Source organism: Uranotaenia lowii, chromosome 2 (assembly GCF_029784155.1).
Source record: "Uranotaenia lowii strain MFRU-FL chromosome 2, ASM2978415v1, whole genome shotgun sequence".
Lineage (NCBI taxonomy): Eukaryota > Metazoa > Arthropoda > Insecta > Diptera > Culicidae > Uranotaenia > Uranotaenia lowii.
Genome location: NC_073692.1, coordinates 208481237 through 208506234, shown reverse-complemented (window position 1 = coordinate 208506234; position 24998 = coordinate 208481237). Strand labels below are relative to the sequence as shown.

Sequence of the window (24998 nt, the reverse complement as noted above, 5' to 3'; positions counted from 1 at the left end):
CACCTGCAATAACATAATTGGTTTCCTGCGCCGGAAATAAAACCAATTTCTTTCGGCTTCAGATAAGGGAATAGGTACTATAACTATGGAAAGAACAGATCACAAATTTTCCGATGAGTGTTCGTGAAGCATTAGTTCCGGGTAGCTAGGCTATTCTCATGTCGAGTTGTTTCTCTTGAGAATTCCCCCAGTTCATAAGACTGGACCAGACATTTTCCACTGAATTTAAAACTTGGTTTGAAATGAAATGTGTTCAGAAAGTTTTGGGAATCCATTACAGTCTGCAATAAGCGTTCCATTTTCAGTTCAATATCTCAGAATGATGAGTTGTTTTTTTTTTTTAAATGAATTAGAACGAATTCTTATTTATATTAAGTAGAAGTTAAATCAAGTATAACAGACTTGTCATTTCTAATTAAAATGTTCTTCACAAAAACATTTTTCGTTTGAAACACCTCTCATGATATTACATTCCAAACTCGGAAAGCAGCCCTTCGGTTGGCCCGAAAACTTGGCCTTCCAGAAACTGGAGGGAAAAATCTGGATCGATCCGATGCCAAAAAGCTATCAAACTTAACCCTTTCTCGATTGTTGAACATTTCGCCGAAATAATAATGGTTGCTTCAAATGTGGTCCTACTTCGGAGAACAAACCTCGCAGCTTTGTCCGAAACTGTCCAACAAAAAGCTTATTATGTGTAGATGGGAAAGACATTCTTAGAATCCTGGAAAATCACAACGATTTGCCTGAAATTGAGTAATTCGAAAGAATCCAATTATAGCCAGTGTTTTAGCCACCTTGTTCTTTTCGTCGGTTTTCCGATAATTATAAGTGAATATAAAAACTAACGCTTGGTAAGTCGATACAAGCACTCAAAATGAAAATTGACGGCTGTGGTGTGAAGCTTTCCAGAAATGAGCGGAAATCAATTAGACAACTTTCTAAAATTTGAAATAAATTCTTTGAACTGCCAACGACACAAATTAATGCGTACTAGAAAGCATCAACAACTGGGTAATTTAATTAGTAAGCATAAAGAATTTATTTATAAAATTTTGATACTTTAGTAGATATCGATTCATTAATTTTGTCTGATTTTCCTTCCATAAAAAAATTTGTCTGGAAGAATTTCTAAAACAAAACATGTCTAGTCTAAATTTAAAAAATTGACATGGAGAAATTTCATTCATGAACAAATATGTTTACGGGTATGTCAAGATTCAAATAAAAAGAGAAAGTCTCTGTAAAAATTTAGCAAAATGTTCACATTCATTTGCGAATACAGTCGAATCTGGATAAGCGAGAGTCCAGGAAACCGAACTTTTTCCCGCTTAAAATGGTTTCACATTTATCCAGGATTTTTTTTCACCTTAAACGGGGTATCATGCAACAGCACGATTAGATTAAGGTTGCTAGAATTTTTTTCAACACGTATCCGGGCCGGACAAACCGGCCAATATTAATAGAAAAACCTGGTAAAATCCGGGCATTCGATTTCAAATTGACGACAATAAATCCGGGCAAATTTTCTCAAAACTCCGAAATTCCTCAGCAAAAATCAAGAAAAAAAATGAAAAAAAAAATTTTTTTATTCATCAAAACACATCGATAGATTTTGGACCGTATTTTAGGCTTCCAAAAAACCTTTCATGATTATTTTTATAAAACTTGCTCAAAAAATTTCGTATTGGTTTGTTGTTTTTTTTAAATTTAATTTGCCAAATAAAGAGAACAAATCCGGACAAAATCCGGGCATTTTTCAATTAAATCCGTTCAACCTTAGGTTAGATTCAACATTTATATAACACCACATTGATTCAATTTTTAATGTAATGTAATGTGGTAAAGTTATCTTTTAATGAATACAACAACATGATGATGATATAATTTCTCGCATATTAAGATAGTTTTTTTTTAGTTTTTGATGTTCATATAAAATATGAAAAATCGAGCAATAAATGCTCAATTTCAAACATTTTTCGATGCCGTAAAAAACTTTACCCAGTATGACGGATTGGCTTAATAATATCAACTACAAACTTTTTACTAGTTTCCTCATCCTATACCAACACTGGTGGTGTGAAAATATTTTTCGAAGAATCACGCATTTTTTTAAAGAAATATTTTTATATTTCAGTAACCTGTAAAAGGCAACAAAGTGCAAATCAAAGAAACACTTTGTTAATCTTGTTTCCATTTGCTGGAATATGATTGTTTTGCATCACGAGTTTGTCTACATTGAAATTTCTTCCATCCAAACATTTATTTTTAAGATTTCAGCTTGTACATTTTTTTTGTTATTTAGTTTTACCCCTAAATGTATGCAGCATCATTATTTTTTAGGAAAAAAAGTGAAAATTAGTTTTTACAGAATATAAAATTACTACAATTGGTGTTTTCATGCGTAATGGTCTTTCAGGCATCGCAAAGTTATCCAAAACTATAAATTTTCTCACGTTTTCTTATCGTTTTTCGAAAATCGGAATTTATTATGAAATCAATAAACCTTTTCTTGAAAATATTTCCTATTTAATTCAAAGCATTTCTTCTCAGGAATCAGCTTGCTATTTGTGTAATGCAAACCAAAAAATTCAGAACTTAAAATACGTTTTCCATATCTGTAATGTTTACTTATGCTATGAGAGCTATGAAAAATATTTTGTCCATCCTATATGAAGAACTTTGCCGAAACGTTCGCGAGCCAAGATTTTTTTTAACTATTCGATCATACTTAACTCTCTTTTTAATTTCATCATCTTAAATTTCTTTAAAATAACGAAATGAAATATGAAATTACAGTTTTGGGTCAACTCAAACATTGTATGTTATTTGGTCAATTTGGATGTGGGGGCCCACGATTCCCCACCATTTTTTTAAATCCAAAAATATAGCTTTTTTTAACAGTCAGAACTTGGGGAAAATAACTTATTAAATTTTTTTAAAAAATTGCCTTATGATACGTTAGAAATGTAAAAAACCATACCTTTTTTTCACTTTACCTTTTTCTCCCCCACTTAATAGTTATGGAGCATAGAATAAAAATGACCCTTGATTCCCCACTCTCCCATAATAAATAAATTCTTATTTTATGTATATTTTCAAGCAAAAAAAGTAGCACTTTTCAATATTGTTTTCAATGTCGAAAAGTAGACTTTTTAGCACGGAAATGTATAAAATTACTTGTTTCATTCCTGGAATTTGAAAACGGATCATGTTGAAAGTTTTCAACATTTATCATCAACATTTATTAGATATGTAAGTATAAGCTTACTGATTCCTCATTTGAGATCAACAGAGATTGACATTGGTTGGGGAGAAATACATATGACCCATTCCAAGCACCCCTGAACTGGAGAACCGATTTTTATTTGTCATTATCCAAATATAAATAACATAGCCTTAGAAAGGTTATTTCTTGAGTGTCATTTTCCATTAAAAGATTTTCAGCTACCTTTTGTTAGAATTGAGAATGTTAACGTTGAAATTTAAAAATTTTAGTATGAAATTAAATTGATTTTTGCAAATATTCTTTATTTATAACATAACTTTGTCAAAAATCTAGCTATGTCAAAACAAATTACTGCAAAATGATGGTAGAAAAGCCATCTTTTAAGCATGATGTAAGATAAATAACAGTTACTGCAAGTTTACGTTCTAGAATCGTTGATAAAGGTATCTATTTTTTAGCGTTGTGACGTCACGAAAATTCTACTGTTTTTAAATTTATGATTTACTAAAATTTCACATATTGTCGAAAATTGGAGGTCTCTTCAAATTTTTTGAGTGAAATTTAATGCAATTTTTAGATTGAAAATCGGTTTAGCGGGTTGTGAGTTGCACCCGGGTAAAGAATGCGTTGTGACGTCACGAAAATTTGTTTACTTTTTTTCGAAAACGTTCAAGACTTTTTACTTCAACACTATGATAGTATTTCTTCAATACAAGTTCAACACAACAATGTGCTTCAATAAACGAATTTTATTATCAAGTTTTTAAAGAAACTAATTTTTTTGCATTAACTTAGTTGTTTTTAAACATTTCTCATAAAACATATAAAACAGCGCTTAAAAACGCTTGATTCAAGAATAAACAAACTATCAAACAAATGAATTCCTCATCGATTTAGTAAAAGAATATTTGTGAATCATAAAACAGATAGTTATCTGTGAATTGAATAAAAATCTTGTCAAAGATCAAGTTCTTCATATAGGTATCTATGTTAGAATGAAAAACACCGCTAGTAGCTTCTATTTCTTTCTGGCATTATGTTCAAACAAAATAAGTACCATGAAATAAATGTAATGAGATTCATAAAATCTGGTAAACTGGTAAATTTAATAGATTAACTTTTCTATAAAAAATTCATAAGATTTTAATAGAAAATTAATTAATAAAATTAATTAAATGATTTTAATAGAAAACTGCATTTATTGAAATTTCCACCTCAAAGAATGTCACAAGAAAATCTAAATCGAACCCCTTGTTCACATAAAATCTCACAAAAGAGACTTTGAACTGAATTACAAAATTTAATAAATCCAAATATGTACTAGCACAAGGTCTCATGCAAAATTTGGGTCAAATAATTCTGAGGGAAGGGGTTGCGCAACGCACCTGAAGTTTGTATGGAATTATGTAGATTTTGTTCGGCATGATAAAAAAAAACCGTTTTTCGTCAATAATTTAGGTCTTTATCAACCAATTTTTCTTTAAATTTGAGTATTTTAAAGCTTTGATTATGACAATATTTCATCTGAGGAACACGTTTCGATTAGAGTTATCATAAAACAGCTATAACGTTCAAAATTAGCGTCGATTAACGATCATTCATGTATTTTTTGTATTTGACCCATCAGAAGCTAATTTTTGAAACTCAAAAACCTTTTTAACTAAACCATTGTCGAAATGGGATCTTGAGATAAACTATTTGTCATAATAAAAGTTTTGTGAATGACTATAATTAGAACAAACCAGCCGATAGGGACTTTATTGGTGCATAACTTGGTTTTAATGTCCTTCCAAACCCAATTTCTCATAATTCCATACAAATTTAAGGCTCATTGTGCCCTCTATTTCCGTGGGCCAATCCCCAACTGGACTTTGTGTTAGGTCTAGGATCTATTTATGCTTGCAACTTATAAGATTTTCATTAGATGGCTGATTTAGGCACTCTTGTGTCGATTAACTATCTTTGGAAAAATCGAAGGCTTTGAAATTATCATTTATTTTTCCTTTCCTTTGCAATTAAAAATTAAAAAGATTCAGAAATACATTTCAACGCTTTTACGAATAAATATTTCCTAGTTTTAGTTTTGTCCTAAAAAATATTCACATGATCGCATAAAAAAACTTCGAATAAAATTGATGTGAGCAGTGTTGCAAACCTTATCTGCTTATATGGGCCTTTGACAATAAATTCCTTTTAATTTTTCGAATAAATGGATCGATTTCTTCACCAAATCACACTATTTATTAAGTTTTTTTTAGCATTTTAAGTAAATCAAGCATTCATTTTAAGATTATACTTTGATTTATGTCATGTAGCTAACCATCAAATTTCGTGACGTCACAACGCTTTGCAAAACCCTGCTTTTTTTAAATTGCCCGTTGTGACGTCACGAAACTGAATCGCTCTAAAATAAATTGAAATCAAAATTTGAAAAAATCAAAAACAGCTATTTGTTGATTGTAATGAATCGATACTTTCCTGAAATTTTCATAAAATTTGATCAAATAGAAGAGCAGAAAATTGCGGCGTTGTAAAAAAAACTGAAAAGTGGGAAAAGAGGCGCGTTGTGACGTCACGATTCCTTTTGCTTATATTTTGTTAACTATTTATTCTATACAAATACTTTTGGTTTCAAATTGTAGAGAATTAAATTTTGACCTAATAATGTACAATTTTTGACAATGTGCGATATGACCTGTAAAACTTACACACAATATACCAAAAAATTGTTTTGCAAACGTTGTGACGTCACGCTGGAATGGGTCATATGTTTGTTTTTCGATTGAGGTTAAATGAAAATGAATCTAGAAGTACAATTTACATTCAGGATTTTTGTTCATTTAGATTATGAATTTAAATTAGAGTTTAAAATCAAGGTTTTTAATTCACATCAGAAACAAAATTTAAACCTCATTTTTAGATCCCCAACAAATTAACTCGTAAATGGATTATCGTTATCGGTTTCGCAAGAAAAATGAATTATTGCAAATTAATCGATGCAACAAAAATCAACTTCAAGCGTGCATATCAACATTACCAGTAGAAAAAAAACACACACCTTACGTTATCCTATCATGTCTTTAATCAGTAGATACCTGGAATCAACAACAAGCAAGCGAGTACTACACACCCCAAAAGTTAGTCTGCAATCTTATCTCTAGACGTTTACCACACATCATTTTTCTTTCTCGAGACAAAGTCTACAGGGTGTTCAATAAGTTCGCGAATACAAATTAAAATCACGATAATTAAAAATGAACTGGAAAGAAAAATAGAAATTTCACTCGAATTAGAAGGAAATTCAAATATGATCAATCACTCCATTTGGTTTGTAGAAATGTTACCTTCAACCATAATAACGAACTTAAAAGGTTTCTCTACACGGAAAATTTAGATTATTCAGAGACTGAATAATTTCGGTTCAGAGGTCGCACCATGTATGAAGATGAAAACAACTGAGTTCCCACATGGAGCAGTATCATACAGTAAATATTACCATTATCTTCTTCCCAAGACACCCAGAAGATTTCCTGTATAGTTTATAGATTATTAAGGAACGATTGCACAAATCGTTTTTTCAACAAATGGAATCGTTTAGACACAAAAAACGATACAGGGAACGGGTTGTTAAGTAAATAAACGATTCATTTTTTTGCTTTTTTCTATAGATCCGGAATGAAGCCAAACGATAGATGTAATCGTTTTCCTATCGTCGATTTTAATAATTTCAGACGCTAACGTGTATCTTTTAGAGATCGTTTCACGATTTAAAATAAAAAAGAAAATGATTCACGTTGTAATTCTTTTATGGTAGCATATTTTATTCTAATATGATTTTTGATTAATTACAATTAATTATAAAGTTTCTAAAAGTATTTCTTTTGTTTAACAAATGATTTTGAATTATGATTTACAAATATAGAATCATTAAAATAAATTAAAATATAGATCTGCGGATCCTATACATATCTTATGATATCTCGGAATATAACTAGGGATCTTTTCCATTCCTAATTTTGGTTTCTGTTTTTTCGACCTTATTATTTTGAAATTGATCTTCTTAATGCGACTTTTGACGTGGATGCCTTTTTGTATACTAATACATCTGTATTCGCAGTTTTAAAAAATATTGTTAATAACGAATATAACCTAATTCTTTAAACCAGCTTCAAATTTCAATTGTGGAACATACCTAATCTTAATTTCTGCTTATTTATTTCAATTCTGAATTGACATGCTGTATCTATATCTCTACATCGGTTGGAATGATAATCGCACTCATTCCACTAAGCTCCTGAGTATATTTTTTTCAATTTCTTCAAGTTTAGGAAGATTTTAAAGTACCTACAAAACTAACACGCAATCCGCTTTTGTGAGAAGGTCGACGCTTATGGCATCAACCTCTTTTATAGATTCGTTCCCGGGTTTCGATTGTCCTTTCGCAATGCGCATGAAGTATTCTTGGACATCGTTACCGGTGAAGCCATTTTTTTCGTTGTACCTGAAAAAGAAAAACTAAATTACAAACAAAATAAGAAAAAATTACGCAGTTTTACCATCAGGTGCGGTGAATCCGGAAGGCCTGTTGCGTATACGATAAGGGCTGCAGTGACCGTTGTTTATTGCTGTTTTCAGATCTGAGTAAAAAGCTCAAAGGACCGAGTTATGCTTCATGGGAGAACGAAGGTGTGAATCTTGAGCTTACCTACATGAAAAAGAAAATTAAAATAACGAAAGCAAATGAAGTCATTTTGAATTGGAACATAATACGATTAAAAGATAAAATTGTGGTAAATTACTGTAATTCCGGTTAGTAAACAGAATAGTTTACTAAATAATCTGAATAGCCGGATCTTAATCATATTCCGGAACTCGCGATTTAAAATTTAATTTCACATTCAAAAGGAAAATAGGTACCTCAATCTGAGTTTTAATATTTCAACAATTTGCAAAAAACGACAGATGAGCTTTCGACACCGCCAAACCAGCAAAACCGAAAGCTTATCTTAAAAACTAAACAAATTGAATACGAATAGCTTAAAATTTAAATATCTTACAAATTTCATCACCAAAAGCACTCCGAAGCCAATGCCGTGGGACTAATCTGCTGATCCAGAGACACCAGGTGCAACCTTGAAGAACAAAAAAAAATTAACTTAAAATATCATTGATTTTTATATAACTTTTACCGCCAACAGATGATATCTTCGGGTGAGCCAAAAGAGCCTTTGAAGCCGGACCCTTCCCTTTAATCCTGCGGATTTGAGTGTTTAGAAGGAGCAGGTTTCATTCGTCGTAAACACCGACAAATTCACCAATTAGATGCCGAAGCCATCTCCAGTATAACCATTTGGTCAAAACAAATTTCACGAACCACAGTTTCTGCCTCTGCTTCTCGGCCCAGTGTTAATCTTATTTGGCTCTGGAACTCTTTGTTTGTGTGGCCGGGTAGTGGAGTTCGTCCTTGGATTCCCAGCATCGCGATGCATCGTGTCGAGCTGTACGGAATGTTTTACAAATTAAAAATTTCGGAAAAAAAACTTATTAACTTACTTTATCGCTTGAATTTTCGTCAGCCTTGGTGTACTTTATTTTCAGTCCTGTTATGACCATTCATGGTTTTCATCCGGAAGTATTGGGATCCATTTTTACTGCAGCACTTATTTTTCATGTGGTAGTTATTGTTTTGGTTTGATTTGCGATACGAAATCGCAGCCAGGAAGTTTGTTCATGGTACCTTCCGGAGAGTGACAGCTGCTGCTAGGTCTATAACGAAACACTTGTGCCACTATCACATTCACTCTGATCAATTATGGCCACTGTCTGAGCCATTTCCACTGCTGGGCGCTCTTCGGCCGTGGGAGAAGAAAAATTGACTACTCCAACCGAATGGCTGAGGAACTGGACGAGTGGTTGTTTTCTGCTGCTGTTGATAAAGTGGTGCTGTAGTTCCGGCCCAGTATTCACTTTGTTTTTTACGAAAACTGTTCCAGTCTTTGTCTGCCGGATAGTGGGTTGAAGCATCTGATGTACTTGGTCGAGCTGTAGAAGGGTTAGAAAAATTAGTATTTTCGCCAAACAAAAAAGCTATTTCACTTACCTTCACCGCTTACATTACGGTGAGACTCGGTGCGTTTATTATTCTTCAGGCTGTTGCAGTTCTGTTATGGCCTTTTTCGGGTTCCCTAGTCAAATTCAAGGGTTTTTTTCCGGAAACGTACAGGCCCACTAAACTCAAAGTCACACGCCATTTTTTTTTTTCTTTGTTGACAGTGAAGACACACTCAAACGCATCTTGAGTTTTGTTTTAAGGATTATTACTCGTATCTTTCAAAAAAAGTTTTTAATCATTTCAAGCGGAGACGCATGCAAATTATAAAAGTTAGTAAAAAATAAAAAGATTTAAGAACGATTACTCGAATAGTCACTATTCGTGTAATCAGATCTGAATAATATCAAAGATTACGTGTATGATATTTGATCATGCGGGTTGGAATCCATCAAAATTTTGAGTTGTTTTCATCTATTGACTTTCAAAGCCTGGAACTTAGCGAAGACGCATACGTTTTCGAACAAAATAGATGAAAACAACTCAGAGAGTTCCAAAAACCAGTGTTGATTGTTTGGATGCGATGGTCGGAGACCAGTTACGGAATAATCACAGTAATCAAGGTGAGTACAACTTTTAATTACATTTACTATTGAGTTAGAAATTAAGTGGTGTCGAAAGGATAAATATAAAATTTAACAAATTTATCTTATCTTCCAGCAATCTCTACGGAAGCCATCATTCACAACTATAAGTATAATTTTCTCATAATTTTGAAGTGTTAATCATTTTCACCTATGGTGTTTTCTTTTTTCTTGTCTTTTCAGATCAGCTCAAATTAGACAGAGTGTGCTGGTGGGTGAGCGTGGCAGGTGGGATAGCACGTAGTTCCTCCCGCTGAGTGCAGTCAAATGGCCCGGCGGTTCTAATTTTTTTTTTGTGGTGAAGATAAAACCAACCGGATAAAAATGCACGCATCCATCTTCTGAATACAATCGTCTTTTTCTTTTTGAAATCAGAAATTCCATTCAAAACCGCTTTGAAATTTCATAAATTTTTGATTTTTTTTCATTCAGTCGATCAATGAACAAGCCTAAACCGCCCTGAACAAAAACAACTCAGAATTCGTGAAAACCCCTATAATTCAGTTTTGAGTTTTGCCGCTCTAATCAAAATTTGAGTTTTCCTAGTTTTGGCGCATTTTGAATTGTTTTCCTTCAAATCTGAGTCAACGAGAATTAGAGTGTAGTCCTTGTAGCCGGCACGCTCCACACCGAAAAAACTATTCACATGACCGCTACGTGAAAATGTACATGGATTTTTGCCACCCTGAAAATCATGTGGAATCTACGTGAATTTCAGGTAGCAAACAGAGCCCGCGTAGCGAGCAGAATTCACGTAATTTTCATGTGAGTTCCACTTGAAGCGTACGTAGAAAACAATTCGTTCTGTTACATGAAATTCACGTAGATTTCATATTGATATGAACGAAGCGGGTGTTTTATTCGCCTATTAAATAAAAAAAATGTTTTAATTTTGCAGGGAGTGTTATTATGTCGAATTAATTTTATAACACGAAGCACATACTTCTTATTTCTACTTTAACACTTTAACTACACATTTACACATCACATAATCACTAAAACATCGTCGATGAAATGACATTTTGAGGATGAGCCGCGTTGCTGGCCGTTCTAGCGACCCCGATTCCGAATCCTGGGTAAATAGTAAAAGATAAAAATAACAAAGACACATAAAATTATTACTATGTACTTACGAAAAATCAGCGTTTGCATGCCCCGGAATTTGTCTATCTTCCAGCTCCAGCACCAACTGTTGGATCCGGCGACATATTGAAAACTGTTTTCATCCACATAGATGCTACGTGAATATTCTTTTCTGAGTTACGTGAATATCACATAGAATGCACCAAACCCCTTTGTACTTGGCGGATCACTGGATTTTCACGTAAATCAAATGTGTCTTAGTTTTGACAACAAACGGCTATGTGATTTTCACGTACGGATCAAATGAATTTGTATTAGCTTTTAAGTGATTCACGTAAATCATAGAAAAATTCACGTAATGAGTGCCTACGTGAAAATCCAGGTGAATTTAAAGTTTCCTTTTCGGCTGAGTGCACGATTATACGAACATTTCGTCCCACATACGAATGATAACGATTCTATTACCGTATTTGTTTATGCCGAGTGTTGTACTAGTGTTGCACTGGTGCACCACTAGGTGCTGTCAAACTGTTTGTTTATTCGGACAGTGTTGCACTGGTTTTGACCTGGTGTTGCACTGCCATCGGGCGGTGTTGCCCCAAAATTTTGTCAGTGTTGCGAGAGAGCGTGTGAGTGAGTGAGGAAGCAATACACTGACGACGATTTGTGTTTGTTTTTATCGGGTACGGTGGAACACTGAACGAGGGGAGAAAACAAATACGGTATATATGATTTTAAAATGTATTTCCTATATTTGTATATTTTCGACAACTTGTAGGATATCTTTATCTTAACATACAAAGATATACAAACTAATCCAAAAAAGTTAAATTTAGAGGGCAAGGGACCTTTAATGTGTTTTACTTCAAGAAAATATTCCAAAAACCAGTATTTTTGGTAATAGAGTGCCGACAAAAATGGACTCTAGGTAAAGGTTGCCAGAAATTTTTTAGCACGTACTCGGGCCGGAAAATCCGAGCTATTTTCATCTAAAAACCTGGCTAAATTCGGGCATTTGATTCCAAAATGTCGACCAAAAATCCGGGCAATATCCTGGCAAATTTTGTGAAAATCTAGGAATTACTCAACACGAATCAAGGAAAAAAAAAGAAAAAATTCATAAGCAGTTTTTAAATCGTATTATACGCTTTCGAAAAACTTCTCATGGTTAATTTAAAAAAAAAATGTTCAAAAACTTTGTTTTTTTGTTTGTTTTGGAAAATAAAGTGAATAAACCGGGCAAAATCCGGGCAACCGGGCCGGGCGGGACTTTTGTAAAATTTTGTGTTAAATATCTGGGCAAACCCGGATAAAACCGGGCCATCTGACAACCTTACTCTAGGTACATGTAAATCAATCTAGAACCACCCATGTATAAAATCGAAAAACATCCCAACAAACCATTAAGCACCGTTTTAAGCCTCAGAAGATACTCATTAGACTGGTCCACAACAAAAAAAATCCTTATGTTCCACGCGGCACCCCCTAAATTTGTCCATTTAGGTGAAAAAATGACTTTCTGAAAGTCAAAAGCACGAGCTGGCGCAAAGGACTTGAAATTTATATGGAGATTTTCGGCAAAATGTATGAAAAATCGACATTCTTTCACTCTTGGTGTTCTAAAATGTGTTTCGAGTATGCTAGAAAGCTCAGAATTTCAGGAATTGTAATTCAAACAATGACAAACAAGTTTGTAGAAAATTGTGATGCGATACGAGTTGACTGTGATAAGTAATTTGCAATTTAATGCGTGATTTTTTCCGCATTTCTTTGATAAATTGTGAACGAAGTATGGGCTAATAATCGCACTTACTTGATCGCATCGTCACACAATGAGAATAACAAGTAGAAAGTTTGTGACCTTTCTTTCAACTTTATTTGTTATAAAATAAGCTTCAGCTTTACCAAGGACCCAAACTTTCTATCTGTTATTCTCATTGTGTGACAATGCGATCAAGTTAGTACTAATAATCCACCCATACATCGTCCACGATATATAGCTGAAACGCGAAAAAAATCACACATTCAATTGCAAATAACTCATCACAGTCAACTCGTATCGTGTCATAATCTTCTACAAACTTGTTTGTCATTGTTTGAACTACAATTTCTGAAATTCTGAGCTTTCTAGCATACTGGAAACATATTTTACAACACCAAGAGTGAAAGAATGTCGATTTTTCATACATTTAGCTGAAAATCTCCATACAAATTTCAAGTCCTTTGCGCCAGCTCGTGCTTCTGCCACTCTGTTGTTGTATGAGCCTACTTGGTTGAATGATTCGACTAAATCAAAGCAATCGAAAGATTCCTTTTAATTCAACCACGGTAAATGAAAAGTTCATATACCAGTATTTCGATAGCAACTTACTACCTTCTTCAGTGAACGTTTTCGATTGATGAATGTGTATCGTTTCCCTCCCTTATATTGTCCGGGTTAGGTAAGCTACTACTAGGTAGCAGAAACCTCCGAATGCTCGGCAGTTGTGCCGTTGTCTGTTTTTTGGGTCTACCTACCCTATTCTGGGTGTTTTCTGGTAGTGCTAAATTATTTTCTACCCGTTTTTGGGCATTGTCAGGTAAATTATTGTATTTCTTTTTACCTAAGAATTTGAACAACCAAGTGTGCCCTGGTCCGGAGTCTCCGTTTAAGAGATGAACTGATTTTTCATTGAAGATTTCAATGCTTTCAGCAACATCCAATTTAAGCGAATTACTATTCAAAGACCGGATCAGCGAGACATTTCCTCGATCAATAGAGTGACCAGATTCACACATGTGTAAAGCTACTGCAGATCTAGGATTCTGTGAAGGAAGAATTTTCTTCTTTGAGTCAGATCTAGCTATAGCCATGTGTTCCTCGAATCTATCAATCAACTTCCTTCTGGTTTGTCCAATGTACACCTTATCACAGTCGGAACAACTGATTTTGTACACACCAGATCTATGAAGGAGCTCCACTGGATCTTTTGTCGATCCTAAGATGGATTTCAGTTGGTTATTAGAGCTAGTGAACACTAGTTCAATATCGAACTTTGTCAACTTGTGTCGTAATTCGACTGCGTTGACACTGTTGAACTCCATGGACCTTCGTTGAAACTCCTTCTGAACAGGAGTTAAAGTAGTGAAAGATTTCCGTTGAAGCAATCTTTCTTTTTTCCTTATGATGGCTTGAATGGATCTACTTTGGTATCCATTTTTATTAGCCGAAATGCTGAAATTCTGCCAAATGACCTGAAACTTTCAGAAAGTCATTTTTTCACTTAAATGCATCAATCTAGGGGGTGCCGCCTTGAAAAAAATGTTGTAAAAATCATCCCATATAAATTTGGGCCAGTCTAATACACATAACTGCATTTCAGTGCCAATAAGCTGTAAATATTACTAACCAATGCCAATAGGCCTTCTTCTGCTGGTGTTCGTTGATTTCGAAAAACCATTTGACCGACTTGACCATGAAAACATCTGGGCGGCTCTAAGGCAAAGAGGAGTACCAGAGAAACTAGTCCATCTCATCGAAGCACAATACGAGGCATTTTCGTGCAAGGTCTTGCACGACGGTGTCTTGTCCGAACCAATCCCGGTAACTGCTGGAGTGAGACAAGGATGTATCTTATCACCGCTACTTTTTCTCATCGTAATGGATGAGATTCTGACTGGATCGATTGACTGTGCACCGAACCGAGGATTGCCGTGGAATCCTTCAACAATGGAGCAACTGAACGTCCTTGACCTGGCGATGATATTGTTTTGCTCGCCCAAACACAACCGGACATGCAGAGCAACATCGACGACCCTACAGAAAGTTCCAAGGCAGCAGGTCTCAAAGTCAATGTCGATCGATCAAGTCGATGGAGATCAACACAGGAAATCCCCCCAGTTTCATGGTAGCTGGGCAACAAGTTGAGAAAGTGGGGTGCTTCCAGTATGTTGGTAGCCAGATAACGCCTGATGGTGGTACCAGGAAAGAGCCCGGATCAGAAAGGCCTGTTTTGCATTTGCGAGTCTCCGAAACATCTGGCGGTCACGCCAGATCTCTCTACGAACGAAAATCTGAACCTTCAACTCAAACGTCAAATCCGTATTGCTGTACGGGTGCGTAACTTGGTGCACATATGCGATGACGACGCGAAAACTGCAAGTATTTGTAAACCGCTGCCTGCGGAATATCATCCACGCATGGTGGCCTGGCAACTGAATCTCGAATGAGGAACTACATCGCCCTAGAAATCGAGACTCGGGAACGTAAGTGGAGATGGATTAAGCACACGCTGCGGAAAGTTGAAAACGAGATTTGCAGAGAGGCGCTAGACTGGAATCCAGAAGGACATCGAAGAAGAAGTAGACCCAGAAACTCGTGGCGGCGAAGCCTAGCCGCTGAAATCCGAACTGTCGACGAGAACCTTGACTGGGACCAGGTGAAGACGCTGGCTCCGGATCGTCAACAGTGGAGGTCTTTTATCACGGCCCTATGCACCGGAGGAATGGCGCGGGATCATTAAGTTAAGTAAGTAAGTTAAATAGGCCATGTGACACTCGAATTTCAAATAAGCCTCATTTAAGCTAAGAGGGCGAATTTAAGTCCCAATAACGGGCTTGTGGTTGTCATTTTCAATGAAATGTAAACACAAAATAATGACTGCAACAAAAATAATATCAATTTTCAATCCAGCTGTCCATTTACTCAGAAAAATGTTTATTGTTCCGGTGAAAATCATCTTCGGAACCGGGAACGAAGCACAAAAAGACTCTCTCGCACGGTTTTGAGAACTCCAAGCTACTCTACTAGCCGGTGGACGACCGGTGACTTGCCCCAGAAGCTCAGAAACATCCGGATGGCCCTTGTTTGTAAATTCTCAACTCTGTAAGGAAATGGATTAGGTGCAATCTTGATCCATCCGAAGAAAACCTGCCCCGTTTGTTGGACACTGTCTCATGAGATTACCGGTCAATTGCTCCTGGAGGAGCAGACAAAATATACCAAGCTGTTTTGTGTTTAAAAAGTGTAATTTTTATGTGACCATAGTAAAAGTTGTTATTCAACTACCAACTCACTTACCAAACCTAATGCCGATTGTCCGAAAAGTGTTATTCTTATTGTGAAAATTTCTTGTTTTGTGTTGATCGGGGACAAAAACAAGTCTAATACAGTAAAACGTTCAAAAACTCAAAACAAAAACTGCTGTTTTTTCTTTCTTTGTTTCATTTGAGGGGTACAAGTACATCATTTTATATATGCCAATTTTTCCAAGTTTGATGCATGGATGCGATGGCATATGTGGCAAAAGCGCTGTTAAATGCAAAGGCAGGAGTTCGATTCCCCGTTTCATCAACAGGATATCGTTCGACAGAAACAAAATCATCAGCTATGAAAATGAGGAGGGAGACAAAAAATGGAGCATGCAGAAAATGGGGGAAACAGAAAGAGAAAAAAGTTACAAAGTTTGTATATAAAAAACGACCGAGAAGTTCACGTAGAATTACAATGTCTTTGTGCGTGAATGTGCTTTTCGTCTTAAATTAGCATTCTAGAATAAAGTACCGTCAAACGGGGCATCATGCAAAAGAAGGGTTAGATGCATCATTTGTATACCACAACACTTATTCAATTTTTATTTCAATATCCTACTGTTATAGAATTATCATTGAATGATAACAAATTGATGATGACATAGTTTTTAACATCATGAAAAAGTTTTTTAAAGTTTTTGATTGTAATAAAAAAATTAAAAAATCGAGCAAAAGATGTACAAATTTTTACATTTTTCGATGCCATAAAAAACTTTACTCAGTATGACGGATTGGCTTAATGATATCACCTACAAACTTTATATTGCTTTCATAATACTATACCAACACTGTTGATGTATAAATATTTCTCGGACAATCACCAAATGTATTTAAATAAATATTTTTACAGTTAAGTTAGCTGTCTGGGGCTAAATGCAACAAAATGCAAATCGGAACTAAATCTCATAAATCGCGTTTTCATATGCTAGGATATGATTGTTTGGCATTATGCGTTTGTTAACATTAAAATTTCATCCATTCTAAGATTTATTTTTATGATTTGAGCTAATAAAATATTTTGTAGTATTTTCTACCCCTAAATGTATGCAGCAGATTAACACTTTTTTCTTGAAAACATTTTTGTCAGAAAAGAATATAAAAATTTGATTCACACAAAACCAAAAATTACTGCAATTGGTGCTTTATGCGTTATGACATCACAAATGTATCAAAAACTTTAAATTTTCAGACGTTTTCATTTGATTTTCCATTAATTACAGATTTTGTTGCAACTTACCCCTTTTTCTTAGTAGAATGAAAATCGCATGTTTTTGTAAATTTAAAAATAACTGGTAAAACCAATAATTTTTCTGACTACGTCAGTTTGGTGTCCCATCAACCTTAAAACTTTTGATGTACAAGAGGTACGATTATCTGTAAGCATTAAGATTTTAGAAACCATTGAAGTTGAAAATTGTTGCATGTTGCCCCAGTTGACGGTATGTCGAATTATTTTTAAAGGAATTTATCTTCTAGAAAAGTCATTCTTCCCTAAATTGTCGTTTAATACCTATTTATGGTCTAAAACGACTCATAAAGATAGTATGCAGCTTTATCAACTGCATAACAAAAGGCGAATTAAATATTAGTTTAAGCAGAAACAAGGCCGATGCCGTCGAAATGATTGCGCCCGGCAGTGATGTTAAAACGAGGTTTTATACTACATCCGACGTTTCGGCATAATTTATTTAGTCTTTTTCAAGGAATCTAGGGATCAAAGTATACATAAATGGCATAAGAATTTTTGTTTGATTTATAGTTCAACATTGAAAAACTTATGTAATGTAATTAACTTGGGTCGGAATGTTAAAGTTTGTGTTTTTGATTTTTTTAAAAAGAGGTGAATGATATTGTGATTGGGTGTACTTACAGTAATTTGTCGTTTTAACTGTCCAGTATGTTTCTCGAATCTACTAAAATGTCCGATATTAAAAATTGTTCAAGTCCAGTTGTCTGTGAATGTTTGAAAAAACTAAGCATTCAAACTTGTATGCAATATTACATGCTCCATGTTCTACTTACTGCCGGGGGGCTTACAATATATTGTGTGTTGATGTTTACGAATGATCATCCCATTTCTGTATCATTCACTATTTGAATAACATTACAAGGTTTCTCAAACATAAATTTTTAGAAACAAGAGAGATTTAGCGGTTTTAATCAGAACCGCCAAATTGACACTCCGCGAACTCTAACGGTTAAAAATATCTGGGACGGATTATGGTTAAACAGTTTGAAATTCTGCATTATAGGCTGATTGACCCAGCAGAATGTTGCTTTTGATTATGAAATATGAGTTAATGTGAAAGCTAGTATCAAGGGATTGATTTAGTCAAAAATTTAGATGTTGATAGTTCACCTCATTTATTGCGAATATCGTTCAACGAATCAATTTTTTATCATAAAAATACAGAATGAAATCCTTTCAGTAAGTTTTATTTCTCTTCTATTTTATTCTTCCGAAAAAAATGTAAAGTCTGTTGAAGTTTCTGAATTGCTTTCATCACTACATTTTCATTTAAAGAGATCCTATTCATTGTATTATTTCCACTCCTTGCTTTTAGATTTTTTTTTTTTTTTGGTTTCGTTTATAGTCGTTTTAACATATTCATATCATTCGCGACTTATTTCAACGATGCAGTTGGCGGACAGCCATTGAAAAACTTATCTGGTACAACTGTGATCGATGTTTACTCTTGAGCTCGACCTCACGAACATCGGCAGCAACTGACTTGCCAACTGACCTATATCACAAGCCCTTTACGAATTCGTGTTCTGATAATTAAAACTAAATTTTTCAATTAGAAATGTGAGGGGCAAAAACTTTGAATTCGAAAGAATACTAACGTCCATACCAATTGGGACCCTACCGTTGACCAACAGCTTTTTTGCTAAGACCCCATTCCCCCAAATTATTTTTCTTCGAATGGAAAATTCATTCACCAAAACATCTTGCTGGCTTCGGTTGAAAATTATCTCAAGGAAGGTTGACTGATTTGCTATACAATCTGCTTTCTTCAGTTCCTCTATGTTTATTCGTTTTCATGATTCAGTTTCACTTGAATTTAATTTCTTTCATCGTTTTCTGCTTCAGTTCTGCCTAAATTTTCATTCATTTTTACTACACGGGAGCTGACACAACCGCTCCAGCCCAATCGGAAATCTTATAAGAACATCGAAGCGAAAACGACGACACTGATGGTGTTGCTGGATGTTAGCCGGCCATCGCTTATAGCACAATCGATCATTCCAGGTAAATCGTAATCAATTCTGCTTTCCCTTGAGATTCCAGAATCCAAATACCAAGAAAACAGTCAACCTTTTCCAGGGACCTGAAATAAAACCGTACCAATCCAAGGAGGCCTAAAAGAAAAACAGTTGTAACAGCGAGGCTGTTTCGATTTTCGCCTTTTTGTGACTCAAGTCGTTTAAATGCAGGGTTCTTTAGGGATGGAAATATTTCATGCTACTGAGAAATGGATTGTGCAAAACAGCGTGAAAGAAGCTTTTTCCGTTCTGGGTGAAATAAACGTTTATGTGATTCATAAACACTTGCACAGTAGGAAAAACTTTTACTTCTTATAACTTACCTCCATTTCTTTCAACGATTTGCTAGTAATCAGAAAAGTACATTTCCAAAAGTTCTGTTCACGGTTTTTGAGCATTGTTATACTGTAATATTCAGATTAAATTGGTAGAGATAATGATGGAGATAGAAAGTTAGTGAATTGGTCATCCACTTCCAGTGAGCTTAACTCAAAAATCTCTATGATCTGAAGGTCGCTTCCCATTTTCGGGGAGGATGCATTCATACGACCAGTCGTTTTTCAATGTGGACAAAGCCATTTAAAATAAAATTACAAGGCTCATTGCACTGACCCAATCTGAAGTATGGGTTGCCGAGATTTTCATCAAAATTGCCTTATTTTTAAACTAGCGGACAGCAGAAACTTAATTTTTTATTAAAATTTCACATCATTGATCCACTTGTGGGCCTTTTATGTACATTGAAGTTTTTTTTTTTGCATATGTTCAGGGGTCTTTTGGGTTCAAAAACCATACGGCCCGCGGGTCAAATTAGTTTCGACTATCAAAACCCCCAAATTTATGCCTGAAACGTTTTTTCTTCTATATTAGTTACATAAAAAGCCTACATGGGGATCCATGATGCAAAATTTTCATGAAGTAATTCAGTTTCTGCTGTTCGTTAGCTTCAAAATAAAGTAATTTTGGTGAAAATCTTGGCCACCCTTGATCTAAAGCAGGGATGAGCGACAAGCGGCCCGTGGGCTGCATGAGACCTTCAATACATGTTTGTGCGGTCCGCGGAGCTTATCTAAAATTAAATTAATTTCATGATTTTTTTCTTCTATAGATTGTTAATTATCATAAATAGCAGTATTTATTGTTAATTAACCAAAAAATGATGTATCAATTTCATTTACGTTTGTTACATAATCATCCAGATTTTGTTAGTTTTGTTTGATGCAATATAATTTATTGGAAAAACGTTAAGTCATTATTTTTCTTTTCAAGCTAAGTTAAAATTGTATGATGAAATGAAATATTTTTGTTCTTGATTAATTATTAACAGAAATAACGAAAGCTTTAAAATAGAGACTGGGTGAACGATTATAGACTTCTTATCAACATGAACCTGTAACGAACCAGCCTAAGTCGCTGAAGCTGTTTTAAGAAGAAGAAGAAGTAAGGAAGGAAGAAGAAGAGGAAGAGGAGAGTTAGTAAAACTTTAGCCGGTTTGATATTAAAGTTTGTTAACATTCGGGAGATTCGATGAAGTTTATCGAAAAAGGCGGAAGAAGGCATATAGTGGCCGAGTTTTAGATTGAAGGGTCACAACTGGGGGCTCAACCTGGGGTATTCCAATCTTAATATTGAATCAAGATTAGTGGAGATATCATGGTGAAAATAGGAGTGGAATAGCCAAACAGATCTAAACAGGAATTGGCGCGATCAGACGTCTGGTCTGTAGGAAGAGATCTGCACTCTGCACGAGTGTCGATGAAGAGCGATATTTTGGTCAACCAAACGCGTGTGAGATCTTAGTGTCGAAGAGCGAGGGAGTGCTTTCTGGGTGACACACCCCGGTAAACTTGAATCGGCAGAGAGGTAACTCAAATCGCCAGAGAAATCGTTAACGATCTCTCTGGCGATTTTGCATCATTATATCGGTAGAGAGGAACTCACCATATGCGTGTCTCGGGCGTGAGTGCTACGAAATCTGAGTAGAAATGCTTAGCCCGCCCAAGAGAGCGCGATCCGAATTGTGCTCGTGTGTTCCTATCGTGGTGTGTGTGTTCGGCTCAGTTCTGCCGACGCATGCCGAATGATTTCCGTTACAGTGGTGTTTGATTTGATTAAGGGCATCAAAAACGCAATGTACCAAATTAATGCTTTATTGGATTAATCCTTTCAGAAACCGTTACCCGAATTTTTTTCATTTGTATGCTTCATACTTTTTTCCCGCAGCGTACAAAAACAGATACGTATATAAAAAACAATTAAATCTATATTTCTTGATGTAATCCGTAGATTTCAGAAAACTTGGGGCAAGAGTGTTTAATTTAACTTTTTTTTTATACTTTATTCCATTTTCCAAATTAAAAAATTCGAAATTCAAATTTCTTTTTAAAAATCTTCTTAAATTTTTAATACCCGACTACGAATTGATTAATAGCAAATAGATATTATCAGAACAATACAATAAAGCTTCAAAACAGGGAATTTTGATTCATACTTTCTTAATATCTAACTTTTGACTTAGATACAGCATTTTAATTCTGATTCAGATTCAGAATCCAGATTCTTGTTCGGAGTTATCGACTGTGATTCTTATTTGATGTTTCCTCGACTGTGATTCTTATTTGATGATATCAAAATTTTTTGATGTTTTGGTTGTTGGAGAGCAAACTCAGTCTTAAAGACCATCCAACAATCAAAATATTGTTAATATCCAGATTCTAAATTAAGATACAGAATTCAGATCTAGAATTTAGATTTAGAATTCATTTTCAGCGTTCAAATTCAAATTTTAGATAAAGGTTTCCGTGTCAGATTTCAAATTTAGAATTCAGATTCAGATTTCAGATTTATTTTTCAAAATTTAAATTCAGATTTATATTTAAAATCTCAGATTTCATTCGTCAGACTCAGATTTCAAATCCAGATTTGAGATTCAAATTTCAGATCCAGAAGTCAGAATTTAGATTTAGGATTCAGCTTTATAAGATTTTAGATTCAGATCTCTAATACAGATTTCGGTGTCTGATTACAGATTCAGGTTCAGCATAAATGAGATTTCAGATTCAGGTTTCAAATTCAGATTTGATATTTGAAAATCAGATTCAGTTTAAGATTTCAGATTCATCTTATTTCAGATTTTTGATTCAGATTTAGGAATAAGAAATTCAAATACACAATTCAGATTCAAATTTCTGTATTCCGGTTCAGATTCAGAATTGAATTTAGATTTCAGATTCAGAGTTCAGATTTAGAATTTATTTAGAAGCAAAAATCGGATTCAGATTTAATATTCAAAATACACATTCGAATCCAGAGTGGTTATTTGTATTTTAACCATAACATACGCAGGTTTATATTTTGGAATATCCTAGGATTTTTTCAAATGGCATTCTTTGTGTGTTTTTATTGAATTTTTTGAGTTGGGGCTTGTCTTATTTGAATAAATTTGAATCTGGTTACCCATTGTTTGTTTTTTGTTGTATAAATAACTAGATCTGAATGGAAAACAATTAGCTCAAAGCCCCGGTGAAGTGATATTTAAAAAATAGAAAATTTACTTCTGAAAACGAATTCCGTTTAAATCATTTATTCATACATAAATACATATGTAGGTATATCCATAAAACAAATAACATTTTTTAATAACAGATTGCAACTTCTTGACATTTACAGATATCAATTTTTCGTATGGTTCTTTTGTTTTTCGGTATACTGCATCGTTAAAGTTTCGTAAGGCTTTAGAAAACTTGGCAACAGCTTCACAAATTTATTTTATTAGGTATAGTTATTTTGAATAACTGAAATCAAATCGACGACTCATTTCAAGTCTGTGGACATTTTTTCCGCTGTAAGTAAATTTTTCTTCTCAGTTTTGGAACAGAAGATCCACAATTTCCCTAACAAATATGGATCTTCATATTCATATGATTTTAATTTTTGCTTCGAACAAAACCATGTTTTTGGGATCTTTCAAAAAATCTTCCATTTTTTGAAAATCATAATCATTTTTAGGAGGAAACCCTGAAATATCGCTAGGATCCGAACAAAGATTCTGACGCGAGATTTCTTTGATACTCTTGGATATTCCCCCCACTAGTAAAAAATTTTGAGCATCCAGTCGTCTTGTTGAAAAAATTAGTATGTGTTATTAAATTAAAATTTTCGAAAAACCGTAATCGGGATTTTAAATCTGAATTTGAAACCTTGAATCCTGAATCTGATATCTGAATTCTAAATACTGAAATCTGAGTCTGAAATCTGAAAACTGAATCTTATCTGAAATCTGAATCTGAAATCTGAAAGATCTGAATTCTGAATCTGAATCTGAAATCTGAATCTGAAATCTGAATCTGAAATCTGAATCTGAAATCTGAATCTGAAATCTGAATCTGAAATCTGAATCTGAAATCTGAATCTGAAATCTGAATCTGAAATCTGAATCTGAAATCTGAATCTGAAATCTGAATCTGAAATCTGAATCTGAAATCTGAATCTGAAATCTGAATCTGAAATCTGAATCTGAAATCTGAATCTGAAATCTGAATCTGAAATCTGAATCTGAAATCTGAATCTGAAATCTGAATCTGAAATCTGAATCTGAAATCTGAATCTGAAATCTGAATCTGAAATCTGAATCTGAAATCTGAATCTGAAATCTGAATCTGAAATCTGAATCTGAAATCTGAATCTGAAATCTGAATCTGAAATCTGAATCTGAAATCTGAATCTGAAATCTGAATCTGAAATCTGAATCTGAAATCTGAATCTGAAATCTGAATCTGAAATCTGAATCTGAAATCTGAATCTGAAATCTGAAATCTGAATTGAAATTGCGGTTCCATATGTCTTCAGATTTGATTTTTACTTTAATACCGAAATATAGAAAGAAAAAAAAACTGAACACACCCTAGGTCAGGCAAAAAGAAATTTACTGCAGCATTTTCTTACTTTTCGACAGAAAAAATGAGCGCTGTTTGAAAAGATTTGTAATCGGTTATGATAAAAATTCGTACCAGTACCAAACAAAATCAACAAAGCTATTTTTCCGTAGATGGGGCATGCTCAGTTTGGTGCAACTTGTAAACATACCCAATGCAAATCTCTCTCAAAGACTTAAAAGTTTTAAGAATGATCATTCTAATGAAACAAAATTTTATACCTGGTCGGTGATTTAATCAGATCAGTTTGACATTTGAGCGCTTTTTTGTTTTATCTTCTGTTTTCCATCCCTGTAAACTGAACTCAGATTTTTTAATCCAGAATTTCGAATTCTAACACAATAACTTTAAATTCGAAATTCTGAATTTCAATTGATAAGTGATGAATTAATCATTCTCACATCGGAACAAAATGTTCTGAATGACAATTTAAAAACGATTGTGGGAATTGAGGAAGAGAATTTAAAATTATTATTTATAATATTTTTTTTTTAAATGAAAGTCATTTTGATAAAACATAATATGTCACTTACCGAATGTTGCACCTTATTTGCGATGTCCTTTGCACAACACTATTTTTTAATTAACATCACTAAATCACAATCTCTTTTATTTAACACTACCTTTTCTCAATACTTGAATGTCCTTCCTTTAAAAATTTACCGCCCGCTATCACCTGACCGCACCACACGAGGGTACGTCTGGAACTGACAATGCTTTGC

General features: G+C 34.3%; 1 protein-coding gene and 1 long non-coding RNA gene across 2 annotated transcripts in view; one reads left to right on the top strand and one right to left on the bottom strand.

The window, feature by feature from the left end:
* Nucleotides 1-24998, bottom strand: part of LOC129750050 (platelet-derived growth factor receptor alpha) — a 519951-nt gene that overhangs the window by 417865 nt on the left and 77088 nt on the right. The window lies entirely within an intron of this gene.
* Nucleotides 9767-10164, top strand: LOC129750051 (uncharacterized). Its single transcript, XR_008738269.1, has 3 exons — nt 9767-9901; nt 9999-10032; nt 10106-10164. It is a non-coding gene; the product is annotated as an uncharacterized LOC129750051 (long non-coding RNA).